We start from the raw sequence: 17,146 nt of genomic DNA on the forward strand, positions 1-17,146 counted from the left end.
AAATTTATTTACCCCAAGGGGCACAATTCTGGTTTTCATATCGAGTGCCATGGTTTGCTGGTTGTTTGTTTTTTAAAAAAACCACCGCGCCCGTGGATGAACAACCTATCGGCGACAGATAATGACATCATTGCTGTGAAATAATTCGGATATTTACACGGGGAGTCGACACAATGTTGGTATCAAATCAAAAAGTCGGGAATAAATCCAATTTGGAGCTACAGTGTAAATCCAACCTTACAACAGCAACACGAAAAGACGATCGTAAAGAGAAGCTTCCCCGCCCCGTTCCTTGTCGGCCGTAGATCTGGTTGCCTTATGAGAGATTTTTCGATCTGAGTCGCAGGTGCGAGTTTGAAAGGCGAGCAAAGTGATATTTACTAGCGCTAATAAGCCGCGGAGAGCCCGACATCCTCCCTTCAAGTTGTCAGCGCAAGGTAAGCTGTTGCAACGCTACAGTTGGGATGATTTAGCGTTAAATCGGTCTGCTCCTCTGTTTCGTATTTTTTTTTAAGGAGGGATATGTCGGGGGTGAGCGGCTTTTTTTATTCCGAGCTCCAATTTCTCTGCCTGCTCGCTTGCCGGCTGCTGTGAAATGGGATTTTCTTTCTCGTTTGCGGGAGATATTTTTTTGTCGCTGTTGCGCGGTGAGGTCATTTGAAATGGCTTGAAAGTTCCGGGGGAAAAAAATAAATAAACAAAAAGGCTAGAATTACGGTTCGGTGGCCGTAATAAGAGTCGAGCGGTTGAGCTAACGTAAATAACGAAAATTACTTTGGTATTCTTTTTGTTTTGAATCAATTGTTTAGGGAGTGGACTTTTGTCTTCTTGCGGCAAATGAATTCGGGCACGTTGTCGCTTTAGGTTAAAGCGTGAAGCGGCCCGCCGGTGTGAGCGGAATCGATCTTTCCGTTGGTCGCTGTGGAAACAGGTGTGTTGACGTTCCAAGTGGCCAGCGCGCTGCCAAAGCTGCTGTCTGACTCCACTGTATCCCGCAAAGCCATTTTTTGGAGAAGTGCCAATGTGGCTTGATGCTTTTTTTCCTCCGTTATTTTCTATATGCACAAACTGAATTCACCTAATTTTTTTAAAACATATTTATTCATTTATTCATTCATTCATTTATTTATTTATTTATTTATTTATTTATTTATTTATTTATTTATTTATTTATTTATCATTTTAAAATACTTTTTTTAATTTAAGAAACCTGCATCAGCTTGAAAGTAATTCAATATTCATGCAAGAATGAACCACAGCCATTCACAAAATCATTTTGTACAATGATGGTTCCTTTCTGGAATAGATTATTTCATCAATTAATCAGATATATTTTTAATGGCGTTAAAGTGAAAAAAAAAATTCCCCTCCAGTTACTATTCATTGGTCAATTGCGGGTCACCACGGTTATATAATATATGAAAAGTTGAAGCGATGAAAGCACAGATTTGTTTCAGTTATTGTTGTAATTTGATTTATGACTAAGTGATTTATGTTTGCACCACATTTGTTTGGCTGCGTTTTGAAAAGTACTTGTGAGGCAATAACAAACTTTTTAGAGAGGAGGTGCTGCAGTTTTCTGCTAATAGCAGGGGCTTATTGCATCCCATAGGTGGCGCTATAGATAGAGGCACTTTTCCCCCCTATGTTGTCATTTTCTATAAAGCGTGCATGTGGCTTTCCCGCCGGTTTTTTCAGGATCAAAAACAGAGCATCTGCATGTGCTGGTAACGCTCTCGTGGTTTACCAACTTTTTCTTCTCGTCTGTCCCTTCATTTTCTCCTCCGCTTGCTCCGTCCTTAAACTCCAATCAGTTCCATCTGTGCTTCCCTTCTCCAACCATCGCCTCCAACTCGCGCCTCCAGAGTTGGTTTTCGAGTAGCCGCGCGTCATCGCTCGGGTAATGCGTGTGCGACGGCCAGCTTAATCACATCGGGTAAGCACACCTGTGCAAGCAGATGTCCTCCGAGACTGCCATGCTGTTCCTCTTTAGGGGTGAAGCGTCTGCTTTTGGCGGACCACCACCCGTCCCCACCCACCCTCCCTCCTCGACGGTTTTCTGCTTCTTGCCCAGTTCGCAGGTCCTGATGGATGGAAGGATGGAAGAATGGATGGAGGGAGGGAGGGAGGGAGGGAGGGAGTGATGGATGGATGGATGGATGGATGGATGGATGGATGGATGGATGGATGGATGGATGGATGGATGGATGGATGGATGGATGGATGGATGGATGGATGGAGTGATGGATGGAGTGATGGATGATGGATAGTTGGATGATAAAGCTAGCTAGCTAGCTACCTAGCCAGTTCGCTAGACAGATAAATTGATACTGCAGAAGTTTAGCTCATGCCACTAAGCCCCTCTACTCCAACTTCAGCGGTCCAATGATGTTTACTTATGAGTCACCAAAATCAATTCAAAAGAAATTTGATGCCTACATTATTTGTTAATCAATGCTTCAGTATTTTTTTTTTTCTTGGGGGAAGACAATTGTCCGGTTGAACGCTGCCGTCGACCTTTTGAAGTCAATCCATCCGATTATGGATGGATTGCACTTGTTTGTCATTCACAAGAGCATTAGGCGGCACATTTAATGCCGCTTACTCAATACGATGTTGTTGTGCGCATAATTACGCCCCTTAAGCGATTTATATGAAGCATATTTTTTTTTAATCTGCGCTTCAGTTTAGGGGACACGTCGAGTCAGTCGGTTTAAGTGGTTTGGCAGACAAAGCGCACATGCTAATGAGTTAACCAGACAGAATGATCAGTATTAGAGAATTTAAAGGAGGCAATCAGTGCACCGCTGCCCCCCCAATCCAAAAGGATTATGTCATTTACATCCAGCTGTGCTTTCCCATTTGCCGCTCCGACACCCTCTTCCGTCTCGCCTCGACACATTTTCTAAAGACCCTTGTCCCGAGCTCGCCGCCCACTTTCGCCACCTGGCGCACCTTAACACCCCCGTCTCGGTCACGACTAAATAAATATGCGCTTTTCCCTCATCGCTCTTCAGCCGTGCTGGCGATTTGGTCCTCAAAGCCCGTCCAGACATTGATGTATTAAAAACATCCGAGCATTAAGTTCCATTAGCTTCACTCTCGCAGACACCGGACGTTAGCGGGTCGCACATACTGATTTGCAAAATGTGTGCTCGTAGCTCATTGCTAACAACCCCGTGGCGTGATCCGGCCATCCGTTTTCTGGACTACATCTCCTCATTAGGGTAAGCTTGAAGCTATCACAGCGTGAGTGAGCCAAAGTACATCCTGGACATTTTTTTCAGGGTGTGGCTCAGAGGACAATCTCATATCAGTTTTGCTAACGAGAACAAAATACATTCAGAAGCGTCCCCTAAATGGGTCCATCCCCTCACTCCCATTTCCAGCCTCTGTCCACCTCTCATCTGTCCAGAACATCGATCTGAGCTCTTATCTCCACTCTCATCCCTGTGTTATTTCAGGCACATAGGGATTGCTTAATGATCTATTGACCTGATTCATCGATCTGTACAGTCCCGCCACAATGGACTGTCCTCCTAAGGGGGGGGGGGGGGGGGGGGGGGGGATGAGAAGCCCCCTTCGCCATGGCCTCTCCTGCAACAAATGCTCTGGCTCCTCCTAAGTGGTCCACGTGGCTCTGCTGGCTTAACAGCGTTTTTGCTGGCTGAGCATGGCGCATGCAGCAATCTAATACGCTTCTCCTCCTAATAGATATTCAGACGGAAGACGGGCCTTGCATGTTGCAAATAATGAGGTCCGTGCGTCTAAGTGGAAGCCCTTGAAAACAGATGGAGTCTTCTCTGCTCCAGGCGGAGGACACCCACCAAGTATGGCGACGCGTTTTATCCCCCCCACCCTAACCGCCCGTTGCTGATAACGCGTTTGCTAAAAAAAAAAAAAATTCTTGGGAGGAAAATGATCTTGAACATAAAAGCGATAAGAATATTTTACTGCTAGCTCACAACTGCTCTTTTCAAGTTAGCCTTGGATGCTTTGGTTTTATTCAAGCCTAGCTTGATTCTGTGTATAATCAACTTTCCTTATTTTAGCGTTTGGTTTGTTTAATAAAAGTTTATTTTTAGACAGACCGGAGTGTGTGTGGAGCAGCTGTTGTTGTGACATGATTCTTTTCGAGGGTGAGACGTAAGGGATTTGCCCGACACTATTTACGCGATGTTTAATTAACTCAGCCATGGAGGTTGTGTTTTTTTGTTTTTTTTCCGGGTCTCCCGAGAACGAAATCTAATGTTTGAGTTGCGGCTGTTCACGCAATTTAGTGCTTTATGAGGATGAATATTCGACTTGGACTCCATTGATAAGATGTATGGATGTTTTTTTTATGGCGTTCTAAACACAAGATCAATAAATGTATTTACTTTTACTTCCACTTCTTCTACTAATCAGTTTGGTGTCGATACATCTTGTTAGCGGGTTATATTTATCGTTTTGTTTGCGACTTGGTTCTCTATAGTTGAGATGCTCACACAGCAACAATGGCGATAAATGAGGATTGCAACGATCATGTTAATCGATTGATAATCAATTTATCGCTTAGGGACGATGTTTGTATTAGATTTTTGAGTGTGCGTCGATTTCAAACCTGCTTTTACGTTGAATACAAATTACCAATATTTTTGCATCGTTTTTGACACACCAAATCGATACTTAATCGGTAACTGAATCAAAATCGATTTCTCGAATAAATTTGAAAAATAATACAAAATAAAATCAAAATAATTGTCATTTCTGTTTCATTTATTCATTCATTTATTAACATTAATTAGTACCTCAAAAATTGTTTGAGTTCTTGTCCATGTTTCTCAAAAATACGATTCATTACGGAAAAGAAAACTAGTCGGAATAATCGCTGACACACTCACGCTTGTATGACGCACATCGCTTGCGTGACGCAAATACAATCAGGTCAGTGTCATAAGCCGTCGCGATTCCCATTTGAAACGATCACACGCTGAAACGTTGTGTCTTGTCCGTAATCAGTCGCCAGATGACTTTTGAGCAGCTCCACTTTTCTGCTGCGGGGGTAACAGATGGCCGTGGCTGATAGCGTTTTGCCGGCAGAGAGGACGCCGAGGGCGGGCCGGAGAAAAAAAAAGCAGCTTTGGGAGTACTTTGGAAAGCCGCATGTGTGAATCACGTTGATCGAATGAATAGTTAATCGTAACCACCTGCATTGCCCCCACTTCACACCGTGGAGAAAAATGCTTTTTTGTGGACGCTTTTTGTTTAGCCGGCGGGCATACATGATGTTCATGTTAAATATTTAGGAGAGAAAAATAACACCCAGAGGCAAACTGTAGCAGCGTTTACTCGGCTTTCCAGCCCCAAGACGTCCCACGTTGGTTGTCGGGCCTGGAGGTCTCAAGTCTCTGTCACCTCAAGTTTGGCTCTCCGTCCCGCGGGGGAAAACCAGCCAATTGGAAAGCATGTTATCGGAGCTCGGGATTCCTTTCGGGGGACCCTGTGATTACACGTTGGGGCCGGGCCTGCCAGAGACTGCGCGTATTTTTGTCAGCACTGAGTTGTTGTTGCTTTCTGGAGAGCAAGCAGAGTGACAGATCGGAATTGGTAACAGCGCGAGCACATCTGGTTGTGATTGGCGGTGGAAAAAAGGCTCCTTGTGTTCTGGGAACTGGCAGACCGGGGCCCAGCGGATGACAGAACCGGGGCCCGATCGCCCTTCCCCCTTGCTTTTCCTGACTCTCGGCCAGTTCTCGTAATCGGGCAGCAAAGCCTTGGGCATTTCTTGCTTTTTTGGTTTTTTATTAACAGTGTTCCGAGCGTCGCCTTTTTCTTCCATTTCAATATGAGAAAGGTGGTACGAGCCAGGTAGACCCCGAGCTCCATTACTAGCGCGTCTAGCATAATGACGCCCCCGAGGGCGAGTATCTGCTCGCTCATATTGCCACCCCGGCTCCAAGTGAGTGGGAAAATTGCTACGGGCAAGGAGTATATTGAAAGGCATTTCACGGCAGGTGTGTGGAAATTGGTTATTCCTGCAAGCGCTTGATGAAGTTTAAGCCGTCGATGTCGGAGCAAAGGTCCGGGCGGACGCCGTGCGAGACAAGCCGCGGGAAGGATGGCAATTAAAAATGCAGCGAGGGCATTATTCATCGCCCTGCCTACCCGCACGTCAGTAATCACGGGAATCAAGAGTTTCTCGCCGCGACATTGCGTCGATGGTCGTTATTTTGTTTTAATGAACCCACCTGAATTCATTGTTTCGAGACGCCGATACCGTTCAACCGAATCCTTGATGAAAAGGAAAACTCGGATTCATGCCCGCCGGACAAAATCAGGTGTCTTCATTTGCTGTTAAACTATGACTGATTTCTCCGCACAATCACATTCATACTAATCCCCGTCGCCCCCGGCAACACGAGAGCCAATCATTATGATGTTTTAATGAAGCAGATGCAGATAACCTTGGATTAGAAATGCTTTGTTTTCAACATTGACGGGAAATGTGCTTTATTTTTCTGTCTATTTTTGCCAACCTCTCGAAGGTGACCATCTGGGTTGATTCTGAGGTCAGAAGTTTAGAGGTGCTCAAGTCCCAGCCAGGCGATCTTATTTATCTTTATTTTAATACAGTTTTTATAAAAGAGAAGCACAATTTGGAACAGTCTGTGGCTAAACTATCAAATCTGATAAATGTTTAAACGTTGAGCCAGAGTAAAAGAGGAATGGATGAGATTTATAAAACAAACCTAGCGTGGAGTCCTACTAAATTCTCTGAAATGAGTTTGCCTCAGATGGAGAAGACAAAACACAATTGTCATTATTTTAATAAAGCCAAAACAGACAACTTTGCTAAGCAAATGTATTGTTTTGAGCAGATTTATGAAGTCCGCCTCCTCAATCGTCACTTTGTTTTGAAGACAAGCAAAGTGGGCGAATACAAAAGACTGCAGTCGTTCATTGATTTTAATAAACCTCCGCTAATGAATGTATCGTTTCCAGCCGGCTGAGAAGAAATGCTTATTTTCTCCGAACCGAGTCGACCCGAGGAAAACAAAAGCTGATCTTGTCGACCGCCTCGGATAGTTTTGAGTGGGTGATTGAGCTGTGCGGGCGGAACTAAATTGGCTAAATTAGCCATTAGCCACCATTAGCCATTAGCTACTGTCGCCATATTTGTCGTTTCTGCTTGTGACATTGTGGAGCCGGTTTAGCAAGAGCCTTGTCCTCCACCCCGGTGAACACGACGCTAATTGAAATGGAGCGCGTGTGTTTAGCCCTCTGAACCTTTAGCCGCGTTAGCCTGAACTCACAGACTGTTAAAGTGGCGACAGAGAGAATATTATGTGTTCCGTTATTGTGTCTTTAGGGCTGTAGGGACTATTTGCCATCCCTATTAAGCAGGCTGACTGGTGGCTGGGCAGCACGCCTGGTTGGCTGTGTGTGTGCGTTATCACAGAGTGTGTGTGAGTGTGGACAGAGGACGCCTGAGGCGGCACTCTGGAGCCAGAACGCTGCCGGTGTTGTCCACAAATGCCTCGCACCCAGTGACCCTCACCGGCGTAATGACTTTGGGGTTGATTCCTGGGGAATGGTGCGGCCCTCTCAGGGAATTGACTCGGAGCCAGCAGAACAGGCACAGCAAAGCAATAGGATATCGTCTCCGGAAAGATCTATCTCCAATTTTTTGGTACTTTTAAAAGGATAGCCAGAAATGTCCTTGGAAGCAAACTTTTCCAAAAATGACTCAGTTTTAAAGGTGAGTCTCGATGTCATTAGAAAATGAACCGAGTGGTCTTGGAAGAAGGTCACGTTTTGGTAGTGTGGCAGAAATGAACTTCAGATATGAGCAAAGATGGTAAAGACCAAAGTTGATCACGGCCACTTTGTGTTAATGACTCAAGTACTGACAACCTTGGATGAAGAACGGAATGATTTGAGGAGATGACTGACAACACTAGTTTCTCCTTCCCCAAATCACTTTTGTGAGTCAGTGAAGACATAAAAAAAAAATCACAGCTACTTTGAATGAACCCACACGCCTACAACGGATGAGAAACTTCCTATTTTGAGTGGATGACTAACAACGCAAGTACTGTTGCTTCCTCCTGCCCGAATTTGTTTGCTCGGAAGCGGAATCATTGTCATTTTGTTTTAATGAACCACGTGCCGGCAACCTTGGATAGTAAACAATATTTTGCGGAGAGGAGCAAAGATATGGAGGCAAAGGTTAAGTCCTCATTGTTTTAATGAGCTAGCTTTAGATGCTAGCAGCTAGCGTGATGGACCGCGTTCGACCACGTGCCGGCAACGTTGGATAGTAAACAATATTTTGCGAAGAGGAGCAAAAATATGGAGGCAAAGGTTGAGTCCTCATTTTGTTTTAATGAGCTAGCTTTAGATCCTAGCAGCTAGCATGATGGACCACGTTCGACTGCTCTGATTAGTTCCAACTTTGAAGTTGATCTGGAGGGAAATGGCAGATATGTTTCTACTGTTATATATATTTTAGAAATCGACTCCTCCGATGCGGTCATTGTCAGAAGAATTCTGCTGATCCAAACACGATTCCTTCAACCTCGACGGGGGGTCCGCCTTCCTCCGATGCGTCATCCTCATCCCGCCGCCGTGTAACTCGACATGATCTGATTCTTCCTCGTCTTTTCTGATGGGATTTTACAAGCTGCCAATAATCCAGCAGCTCTCCCTTTCTCATGGATTGCGAAAGTTAAAAATAATTCAACCACAAATGGGTGAAAAGCCGCGAGGCAGAGCACTTATTTTTGTGCCGTTCCCTCCCCCTGCCTCTGAAATCATCGCCGCAAATGTTGAAGGTTTCTGGCAGTGAGCATGGATTGGAATTACACGGGAGCAATCTGGCCATCTCGATTCGCAAATGTCCACCCCCCCCCCATCCCAGCTGCATTAAGTGATTTGCAGGCCAGCGTTTGAGTGGGATTGCACGTCATCTATTTGCATGACATTTCCCAAGATGGGGAGAGATGTTAAGTACTGTCATTGTCTTTTTTCCCCCCCTCATCCCTTTCCTCTCTTGACAGTGTCAGAGAAATTGTTCTCTGGAGTAATGCTTTCACTCGAAATCCGTGTCATCAAGCTGCCAACGTCGCCCAAAAATACTGTCAGGACCCGACATGCCCACTGGATTTCTTTGGTCTTGCTGAATTTATTTTGATGTAATGATAAATTAATAATCTTGGTGGTGGGGGGGGGGATTGTAACCTTTTAACCTTTAGTCATTAAAATAAACAAAAAATACATTCTAGGACTAATAAAGGTTAAATTAGCCTAAAGACACAAAAAATTTGGATATTGGGTTGCTCCTGCTGGTGTGTGAGCTTTGGCCACCAGGGGGCAGTGTAATACATACAGACAGAATTTTGGGGGATATTGGGTTGCTCCTGCTGGTGAGTGAGCTTTGGCCACCAGGGGGCAGTATAATACGGACAAATATGGAGTTGGTGAAAACTCTTCAGTGGGCTTTCGTAATATCTGTCATTCTCCACAGAGGATAAAGACTTGTGAGTAGCGTTATATAATCTGTCTACATGTGTTGCTCAACCATTTGTTGCCTTGCCATAAAGATGCTATTTATGAGCACGCCTGTGGCATTTCACATTGGGAGTTCGTATTAGGTAACAAACATTAAGTGAAACTGAAAGGCTAAACTGTGTGGGTGTTATAAACAACTTGCATTCCGTTTGTCTTATGATTAGCTTGACAGGAAACTCTAAACGGGAGTGGAAATAGCTTAAAGCCCTTTTTTCGGGAAGAATCGTTAGGTTCACGCCCTTGGCTCCCAACTGACAATTTTTTTATTTTTTTATACTTGTGGATTTTATTATTCCAAACGCGCAGCTGTGTCTTTCATGTGGATCTTCTTAATAAATTCAAAAATACCATCTTAGAATAGTCATTAGGGACAAATGAGGGTGAATATTTAAAGGAGGTTAAAATTAGCTGTGTATTTGTTTTCCTGCCCTACGATGAATTCTTAATGCCCTGAAATGAAAGGTTCATCGCCAGCATGAACAAATTGCTGCATCCGTTTAAAGTAAACATTTCCATTGGATCACCCAAAGCGTCTTCAGGTTAATTGTGCCCGAATGCCGAAGAATAGACCAGCCGCACCACGGGAGGCGCGCGAGTGTACGGGGAAAGATTGCAAACGGCGGCGCTGAGTAAATTAGCATGGACTGACTCCCTTTCATCTTTCTTTCTCTCGGCCTTTTCGTCACCGGAGGGATGCTTTCAACTCGGAGTCAGCGTGCGCTCTCTCTGGAGTTGCGCTGCCTTGAGCCGCACGTCGCCCCCACAATTCCCTCTTTTTGCTTTTTTCCACTGTTCACACATTCACAAGATCAATTGACCTGACGCAATTAAATTTGGGGACACAGGCAGAAAGAATTGCCTTTTCAAGGTGGCGTCCAACATGGTGCGCCGCAAGCTAGCCCGTTAGCGATACTGTGTATTTTACAGCCGTTTTAAATTTGCCATCCAATCAACAAAGCGCCACCAGGCCTGATGAAGATGTGTAGCATCTCCTGACAGCTTCTCAGGTCTTCTGGCCTCGTCCCTTTTGAAAACCGGGGAAGCCGCCGTGAGGGGGAATCCATCACGGCTTTGGCCCAGGGCGCTACATTTTAGCGCCCCAAATGGAAAAACGTGCGCGGCACAGCAAGAGAGCCAAGCCACGTCGACGTCTTTCGTTCACCTTCAAACGAGTGGAGAAGTCCTCCACCTCCTCCTGTCGCTCTGCTTATCCATCAGCCCGCGGCGCGTGGAAAAATCATTTACTGTATATACGTGAGGATGATTGACGATACAACAGCGGAGAGTGAATGGCGGTTCCATCAGTCCGCCCCCGCAGACATCATAGTCTGCCTTGCCAGACTTTATTTTTTATTTTTGTTTCTTCTTGTTGATGGTATGACACTGAAAGTTCAAAAGAAACCGCAGGGCGACTGTCGGACGAAAACATCACAATTTTCAAATGATGCAGAGTCAATATCGTCGTGTTAACAATTCGCCTGAAACAACCCCGAGACATAAAGAAACAATAAAACATTAATTTTCCGTCACGGCACGTAAACATTGACACAGCAATGAGGAACCTTTTTGAGAGTTGGAAAGAAAATCTGCTTCAATTATTTTTGATTAAATGATTGCAGATCGACAAGTATTTCTTGGTAATCGATTGATCCTTTATGTACCACACAAAATAATCACTGAATTTAATAATGTTTTTTTTTTTAATCCAACGGATGGGATATATTTTTTAATATTTATATGTTTTACTTTTTATGTGCAATACTTTTTAAAGTACAGTTCAGTTATATTTAACTTTAAACTACTCATTCACATTTAATCTTAACTGTTACTTAACTACATTTTTTTTTAATATTCAAAGTTTCCTACATTTAAAATGGATGTCACTCTTCAAACGTGCATGTTAAATTATTCAAACAAAATCAAACTAACCCTTTACGCCTGACAGCTGGCCAACATATTTCCATTTTTGGATCTTTGATTACTTTATTGTGGTGTAAAAATACTCCTTAGAAAAACCAAAGAAAAAGCAAAACACATGTCGAGATAATCCGTAATCTTTCTGATCTTTGCTGTGTGAGTTTATTGGCATTTTTCCAACGTAGCTCCTTCTTTGGATTGAAGTTGTGGAGAATCCACACTAATCCACCCTCGCTCTTGATCAAAGGCGCTTGCCTGGCTTTTTACTTGAACTGACGGGTTCCTTTTCCCCATCGCAAATTCACTTTAGATTACTCCGAATAGGCACTTTTGGTTTGAATGTGTCGTTTGGTCGTCGGAGGATGGAGGAGGAGGAGGTGGGGGAAGACTGGCGCAAAAGAAATTGGCACGGTGACTATCTTTTGTGCGGAGTGGCGCTTTTCTTGCATGCGTAATTGGTTGGAATCCAGAATTGAAAGTTGGCTTCGCTCCGCTGACTTGTATCACTAATAAAAAAAAAAAAGCGCATGTCAATTGATATCATGGCTAAAGTGTTTCCTCATTCCCCGAAACTGCCGGCGGCTGGAATGATGAGTGTCTCAACCCTGCCGATGTGTGTTTACAACAAAAACAGAGCGGGAGAATTTTTTTGTTTTTCTCGGAATGATTGTCAATTACAGGAGCTTTGCGGCTCGTTTTCGTCTGTCATGGAGTTCACGTAAAAGGTTGTAAACGCGCGTTGGCAAAGCTCTTTTATTGAACGACTGATCATGTTGAAAGGATTACAAGGCAACTGTCACGAGTGGGAACTTTTAGGAGACTTTGTAAAGTGCTCCCAGCTCGCTCTTGTCTAACGTTTGTTGTTGTCTGTTTGTAGGTTCAACAAAAGGGATTGGCTCACTTGTTGCCGCCGCCGCCATTTTAAATGACTCCACGCTAGGATATTGGTCGTTTATCAAGTGTCTGGTAAGTGCTTATCTATTTTTTAATAACAGTGATGTCTTGAAGAACTCCAAAAGGTTGTGGAATTAGGGAAAAAATATCACTCGAGCCATCACCGCACCTGATCTCAAAATATAATATCACGGTACTGAAATGAAAGCGCTAAAATGTCCTTTTTGGAAAAACATGATGGGATGAAGTCTATTTAAGTTTTATTTTCAATTAATTATTTAATTTATTGAAAATTCACAATTAATTAATTGAAAATTAATGAATTAGTTGTAAAATTGAATTAATTGAAAATTAATTAATTCAAATAATTCAATTTTATTGTAATTTTTTCAAGTCTATTTTAATTTTCAACACAATAAAGAATATTTTTTGACATCACGAAACATGTACCATGTTAAGTTGAAAGTTTTAATGAATTAATTAAATATACAAATCAATTTCCCCACACATCCATAAGTATATGTGAATAAATGTTAGCCTTCTAGTGTTTTATTTCTAATTGGCAAGTCACAGTATCTCATCCCCGGAGAGATATTTTTAGAACACGTTAGCTACACAACTTTTTTTTTTTTAATTAGGATATTGCGCATTCATAAACAGAGCAAAAATGAATCCATGTTGGCAGTGTCTCTTTCATCTTGCTTCCTCTGTCCTACTCGTTGCGTAAGTGCTCACCCCTCAGTAAAACTGGAGTAATTGTTTCCAAATACAATGTCAGATCTCAGTGGGAAAGTTTGTTTTCAACTTTTGAGGAAGTAGCGCCGCCGTATGTTGTGTGCCTCCAAACGAGCATTATTTAATAGGTTTTCCACCGAGCTGAGGTCAAGTCAACTTTTTCTTCGCCGTCGTGGGCCTTTATTAGAAACCCAGCAAGTCAACTTATCTATCTTGTGTTATCTCAGCATTTCTCTAGCGCAGCGTTTGCCCAGGCAGCCGTGACAGGATATTGATGAGCTTCGTTTTTTTACCCCCCCCCCATTTCCCCAAACTAGCGCTCCATCCCCACATCTCCTTCACCCCATCTCAGCCTGCCCATTTGTCCTCCCTCTTCCAAGTCTGCATTCTTCCCAAACTAAAAAAAAAAAAAAACACGGATGCCGCTTTTACGTTAACATAAGTGAGCGGCTGTCATGGATTTTTTTGTTAGCATCGACACTTTTTCTTTGGACAGCCCTGCGGAGAGGGATTGCTTGTCGCCTTGTCAGGCTTGTGTTTTGTGCCCTGAGAATGGAGATGCTGCCGCTTGAATCTTTCATCGCCTTAAAGATGCAGGAAGCTGGAGAGAGGGCGGCGCTAGCAATTTCTGCAGCAGACCGTTTCCTGCAGATCGGAGCGTCCAAGTGGAAAAAAGGCACATTTTTATCAAAGCTTCACTTCAGAGAACATTGGGCCACCGAAGACCTCATGGCCAGGGGGGGAGGGAGCTTGGAGAAGAGACCACGTGAAGTTTCAGGGGGGGAGGAAGAGTTAACGGGCCACAATACAAGTCTACTCAGTTTTTGACAAGCAGCGACGCTTAAAAAAAAAATGCAGTTACTCTGACGTCCCTGAAATTGAAAATAAACAAGAGACAGAACAGACAAGAAATTTGACGGATAAAAATATTTCCCTTGGACATAAAATGAATGGTTTCAAAATCTCCGCGACATCATAGAATACTGAATCAAATGGTAATTCCCATGAATCAGTCAAACTGTCTTTTATTGGAAAAACTAAAAAAATAAATAAATAAATAAACACACAAACAAATAAATAAATAAATAAATAAATAAATAAATAAATAAATAAATAAATAGAGAGATAAAGAAATAAACAAAGAAATGAATAAACATTAAAATAAATAAATAGAGACATAAATAAATGAATAAATAAATAAAAAATTAAAAATAAATAAATAAATAAATAAATAAATAAATAAATAAAGTTCCATTGCTGCAAATCCCAGTTCTCAGTTTCAGGTTGCCCTTAAGATGATGTGTCGCATGTCGTCAAATTAAAAAGTAAAGTAATCAATCATGCGGACACCTGTCCTGTCATCTTTTTGGCCTAACAATCATATTTTGATGTCGGCAAAGTTGTTGTGTAAGTGAGCAAACAAAGCTGATCCTTTCGTTGATGGATCCTGACAGTTCTAATCGGCTTTTTTTTTTTTCTCCCCCACATGCCGCTCCCTTGTCTTGATTAGATTTTTTTTAAACCATATTTCTGTCTCAGCACCAAATTCCAGCTTGACTCAACACCCTTGCCTTTTTTTATTTATTTTTTTTATCGCTATTCCCCGCCTTATCCCCTCAGGGCCCATCTGTCTGAACTCCGTCCATTTCCTCTGCTGACCCCATAAAGACGCCAGTAAGAGGATTGGTCGCTCCTCCGCGTCAAATCACGCCGCCGTTCTATATAGGATAAAGAGCTCTGATATTAAACGTATTAAAAAAAAAAAATCAAATGACGACTATGCGATGTCCATCGTAAGCCGTTGGGTGATTAATGCTTCCAGATTCAGCGCGGTTGTCTTTTGAGTCATTTTAGTCACGTGACCTCCATAGGTATGATTTTTTTTTCTTTGTCCGTTTGTGTGTTTTGTTTTCTGATGAAACGATTAAATGAATGAAAAGGTCAGCCGGGTAATCCCTTTACAACAAACGGCGCAATCCCCCATCGGTGATGTCAAGCATGCCGCCGTCGTACTGTCAACACGGGCGGCATAGCGAGTACCTCGGCAAGGTCGCAATGATGCAATTTCACCGCCAGATCAAATGAATAAGAAACTGCCGGTAATCATATGCCGCCGTTACCGTGGACACCATTCAGGCGCAGCTGGAGAATAATTCCGCCACTTCCCCACCGCCGAGAACTTATTGACGCAGGCCGCGATTGGATTTAGTCGAGGTACAATCCGTCTCGGCTGTGACCCCGGCGTGAACTGCCGAGAAATGGCCTCTTCACCCAAAGCGGGCGTGGATGATTTCGCAACAACGCTTGTCATTTCACGTTTGGCCTGACGTGGAAACCAGCCGCCCGTTTGTCTCGAGTTTTGGGTTCGTTCAAGATATTCGCCAACCGATTTTCGAACCTGTTGAAAACTTCCTTGAGTGGAATTGAACCTGCTCCCTCGTTTTTTACCAATCCAAATTGACCTTCAGCGACAGACCTTCTGGCATCATTGGCACCACCCCCAACTGATTATATTTGATTCATAATCCTGTCATGCCGCCTTCCTATTTTTTTTTTTTTTGGGAGCATTCATTTCAAGAACTTTCCCCCCCCCTAGCATCGAGCTGTTGTAATCAATGTTATTTATTGTGATTGAGATTAACTCTGCCTTATCGACGCCATCCGCCTCGCCTCCGCCACCACCGGGGGAGATTACAAACGTGCCTGTCTTTTATTAAGTGTCTGCTAATGAAACTTGGGTGTGCAAGTTGATGAGGAGATGAGTCTCATCTGGCATGCCTCAGTGCAATGACTTTCTTTTTTTTTTTTTTTTTTTGTCTATGCCAGCAACAACCTTAGCTGCAGGCAAGATATGGCGGTGCTCACTATTTGGCAAGATTGCACTTGCATTAAGTTTATGGGTGTACTTTGTGGACAGGGTTTTTTTTGTCGTAAAGTTGTATTGATGAGTATATTTGAGTGAACGGCTCGCGGACGCCTTACATTGAAACGTAAGCTGATGACTGTCATCTTCAAAAAGATGACCCGGGTAACGAAAATCAAGCGCTCCCTCATCTCAATGCGCACATAAACACAGCTGCTGCTATATTTCTCAAACGTTCCTCTTTGAGATATTCGCTCACGACAAAGATGCTAAGTTGGATTTTGGGGATTTGGGAAAGCTTAGGCCAGATGACTTTCCCAGGCAGGCGGCGGATATAAATACACATTTGCGCGCAAACCGCTCGAGTCGGCGGCTGACAGTGATTATAAACCTTGGGAATATCTCCCACGTGGTGGCCTCACGCGGCTATCGAGCGCCCCACGCCGCGGTGGCCGAGGCCAACCCTCTCATTTCTTGTCAACGGTCGTCATGGTAACAATCAGGGCACTTCCAGACCCCCCCTCTCAACCCACCAACCTTGCCTTCCACTCAAACACGACTTGTCAGGGACGATTCGCCGTGCCGATTGCCAGGCCATAAACTCGCAGACGGAGGTAGGAAGGGAACTAATCAAGGAAATGGACCGACTCCGCCAGATGCCACTTATCATTAACATTACCGCCACTATGAGCATATGGGCAGCTACATATTTTATATGCGGCTACTTGATTCAACTCTCGGGCCGCTAAAAAGATACAAGAAAGCCTCGGTGGGAGTTTGAGCCGTGCCCTGTAATCAAGGTCGGAGAGAAAAATTCGGAGAGAGCGCACGCAGATGGCGAATGAAAGTCGATGGCTAATGGCGGAACTTGTGGAGATTGAAGCCCCTACTTGTTTCCAAACGTTGCCTTTTTCTCTGGCTCGGCTGCTGTGCCGCCTGCGGGAAAGCATTTTACGCTTGCTCAAATGCTACAACTTCACAAAAGGCTAGGGAACATGTTCTGTTGCCGCAACAACAAAAAAGCACCAATGTACGTGGAGGATTCAAAATCCCTTCTGGACAAAAAGATGTTCTTCAAGGGCGTACAAGAGAAAAACATTCTTTTGCTGTAAAATAAGCAATAATTTTGCAAGCACAGTAAAATCAATGGATACATTTGTTGCTAGATGCTACATTGTGTTATGC

At 43.5% G+C, this 17,146-nt stretch overlaps 1 protein-coding gene across 3 annotated transcripts in view; it reads left to right on the plus strand.

Annotated features, from left to right (window-relative positions):
* plxnb2b (plexin b2b) overlaps positions 1-17,146 on the plus strand; it is a 105,535-nt gene that overhangs the window by 41,703 nt on the left and 46,686 nt on the right. For 2 of the 3 annotated variants that reach the window (XM_049724325.2, XM_049724324.2), the window contains one exon: positions 12,347-12,435. The gene's annotated coding sequence lies outside the window, so the exon portion shown is untranslated. Of the gene's footprint in view, positions 1-11,957; positions 12,195-12,346; positions 12,436-17,146 lie in introns of those variants that run through there. The other variant, XM_049724326.2, reaches the window with a different exon arrangement.

The sequence above is a fragment of the Syngnathus scovelli genome, chromosome 6 (assembly GCF_024217435.2).
Source record: "Syngnathus scovelli strain Florida chromosome 6, RoL_Ssco_1.2, whole genome shotgun sequence".
NCBI classification, from domain to species: domain Eukaryota; kingdom Metazoa; phylum Chordata; class Actinopteri; order Syngnathiformes; family Syngnathidae; genus Syngnathus; species Syngnathus scovelli.